The sequence below is a fragment of the Stegodyphus dumicola genome, chromosome 2 (genome assembly GCF_044657685.1).
Source record: "Stegodyphus dumicola isolate Sdum_Otavi_A_Nest chromosome 2, ASM4465768v1".
Taxonomy (NCBI): Eukaryota; Metazoa; Arthropoda; class Arachnida; order Araneae; family Eresidae; genus Stegodyphus; species Stegodyphus dumicola.
Genome location: NC_140769.1, coordinates 97,882,755 through 97,886,338, shown reverse-complemented (window position 1 = coordinate 97,886,338; position 3,584 = coordinate 97,882,755).

Sequence of the window (3,584 nt, the reverse complement as noted above, 5' to 3'; positions counted from 1 at the left end):
AATGTGAACCTTCTTTGAAGGAAGTGGCTACAAAATTGAAAAATTCCTTGTATGTTGACAACTGTGTCACTTGTATGTTGACAACCGTGTGAATTCGAATGAAGAAGCAGAATACTTTATTCCAAAATCAACTCAGTTAATGGCAAGTGCTAACTTTGACTTCAGAGGGTGGGAGCAAACAGAGCTGAACAGTGGAAAATCTACAATGAGTGAACCATTGAACGTACTTGGTCTTCTGTGGGATAAATATGAAGATTCTTTGTTTTGTGACATCCCTAATATCAACTTGATTGATCTCTCAGTGACAAGACGAAACGTTCTATCGATTGTACAGAGAGTTTTTGACCCAATAGGTTTTATACTCCTTCCAAATACCCTTTTACACTCCTTCCAAAGTTATACTTGCAAAAGAGCTGGGAAACGAAATTGAGCTGGGATGCAGAGCCACCTGAAGATATTAAAAGAAAATTCTTGAAGTGGGTCAAAGAATTGCCCTTGTCATCCTCTGTGAAGATTCCCAGACTACTTTCATTGACAGAAGGACAATCTTTTAGTTTGCATACGTTCGCAGATGCTTCACAGGGATCTTATGCAAGTGCAGTATATTTGAGAAGTCAAAATAAAGAAGTGACCCTAGTGCAAGCCAAAGCACGAGTAGCTCCTTTGAAAAAAATAAGTATACCACGACTTGAATTGCTTGCTTGTCTTATTGAGGTGCGATTAGCATCATTTGTCAAGAAGAACCTTAAAGTCGAAATTTCAAAGGAATCTAACTGGACCGATTCGTCACCAGCACTGTTCTGGATAAAGAACGTAGACGTTTGGAGCACTTTTGTGAATAACAGAGTTTCAAAAATTAGAATCCTATCAGGTCGTGAAAATTGGCATCATGTACCAGGTGTGGGAAACCCAACCGATGTGCCATCAAGAGGATGCTCTGTGAAGAAACTCATTGAATCAAGATGGTGGGAGGGCCCACCTTGGTTGGCACAGCCGGAAGAAGAATGGCCTCGTTCTATCCCAATCGATAATAAAGAAGAGATTAATACTGAAAAACGCAACGCAGTTATAGTTTCATTAAGCAATGTTTGCGATATGTCTTCGCAATTCTTTGGCGAAAAAGTATAAGAAAATACTTAAATGATTGAGTGGATACACAGATTCATAGGAAATACCCGAAAGAGGAAAGAAGAAAGAGAATCAGGAGAGTTAAAAGTTTATGAATTGATAAGGGCTGAAAAATCTATCGTGAAGATTATTCAACACGATTCTTTTTCATCTGATGATATTAAGAAGCTGAAGTCAAAAAGTGTGTTCAAAGATTGCGAAGGCATTTTACGTGTCAGGTCTAGGTTGACTGAAAGAAAAGACCATGAAAATTTTATTTATCCGATGTTACTTCCGAAGAATCATAAGATTGTGGAGAAATTGATAATTGATAAACATCTCTCTATGTCTCATGCAGGAATTCACGTACTGATGTCAACACTTAGAGTGACGCTTTGGATCCTGAAAAGTATAGCTACAATTGGAAAAGCTTTATATGCATATGTCAGGTGCAGGAGACATGGACGTAAACGGCTACAGGCTGTGCCTGCTACTCTACAAGAAAACAGAGTTAGAGAGGCTCGTGTTTTCGAGATTGTCGGCGTTGATTTAGCTGGCCCATTAATTTTGAAGGATAAAAGAAAAGCTTGGATTTTACTTTTCACATGTGCTGTTTTCAGGGCGGTCCATTTGGAACTGATTTTGTCCCTCTCAACTCAAGGATTTTTACTTGGTCTTAGAAGATTTATTGCTTGTAGAGGGAGGCCATCGATAATTTATAGCGATAAGGGAAGCAATTTTGTCGGATCCAATAATCTCTTGAGTTCGATTATTTGGAATACCATTGAGAGAGAAGCCGCCACAAACAAGATCGACTGGAAGTTCAGTCCACCCACAGCACCATGGTGGGTTGGTCTTTTGGGAACGACTAGTTCAAATGATTAAGAAGCTTTTGCGTCGAGTCCTAGGCCAGTCATGTTTGAATTATGAAGAATTGATGAGTGTGCTGTGCAACTGTGAATGCCAGACCACTCACTTATGTATCAGAGGACTCAGATGACCTCATCCCTTTGACACCATCCTTGTTTTTAGGTGAAATTCCAGTCTTTGGAGTTCCTGACTTGGATCATCTTGATAAAGTTGATTTCAACAAGAGACTGAGACATTTACAGAATTTACGAGAGCTCTTGAGAAAGAGATTTAGAAATGAATATCTCGGCCTGCTAGTGCAACGTCCATCTACAGTGCCGATTTCTCAACAGATAAAAATCGGGCATATAGTTCTTATCGTATGTGATGACAAACGCAAGGTGTTGTGGCCTCTAGCAAAAGTAATTGAACTATATCCCGGAAAAGAAGGCAACATTCGAGTAGTTCGTGTCAAAACCATGTCTGGAGAGTTAGTTCGACCAATTCAGAGAATATTCCCTCTCGAAATACCTTCATCTTTGGAGTCAGATGAGGCAAATGAAACTGAGACGCAGGGTGAAGACAGTTTAGTCTCAAAATTACCAAAGAATAATTCAGCTGCAGATTTATCAAAGGACATTAAGACTGTCGTGACTAGAAGTTGACTACAAATTAAAATTCCATCTAGATTTCTAACTTGAACACTACTTGAGTTATTTTAGAGTAGAAATTTAAAAACTTAATTTTTTCTTTTGTTTACTATTTAGCCTTAATATTTGTATGGACAGTATTTTTTGTTATATTTTGTTTTGATTGATTAAGTATATGTCATCAATCAAAAGGTGGGATTATTGTTAGAACCCAGCCTCAGTTGTTATTTTTCTTTTCATAGTTTATCACTGTAAGAGTGGCAACCATCTGATCTTTGTTGTAGTTTCTTGTAGTTCTATGGATTTTGAAAATAAATATGACGCTGTAGAATTTTATATGTAAACTTATTTTATTTTAAGTTTAGTAGGAGAAAGGAGAACGGTTAGTTCTTGCAAATCCTGACAGAAGAGGTTCACCTGTCATATAATAGGAAGTGCACTTTTCCCATAATTCCTTTCGAAATGTTACCAGAATGAATCTGGCTGATATCTGAGACACCGACGAAGGGGGTGTACCGGATGTGTACCGGCCTCAGGCAAGTAATCTCAACTCAAGTGCAATTGCCGAATGAAGAGTTATTGTGATTGGCTATTTATCGCCGTATTAGTTATTTTTTCTTATCATACTTTTACGTATTTTGTAATTGCTATGTGAATGGGTTTGGGCGAAGTTCCTTAAAATATACATATGCATGCATTAAAACTGCCGAACCACCAAAAATAATAATTGCAGATGCCGTAAAATTTCCATGATCAACAACAGAGCTTATTTGCATTTTGCAGCTGAAATCTGATGGTGAAATATTGTTCATTTAAAATGTTAAAAGAATTACACTCCCCTACCACAAACATTAACTGGATCAAAACCTTGGCTGCTTTTGAACAATGCACTTGGCTCTAAAATTTATTCTGGTAACCTTAAGTTGTTACAGCAATTTCGAAAGGCATCATGGGAAAAAGTACACATATTCGGTAAAC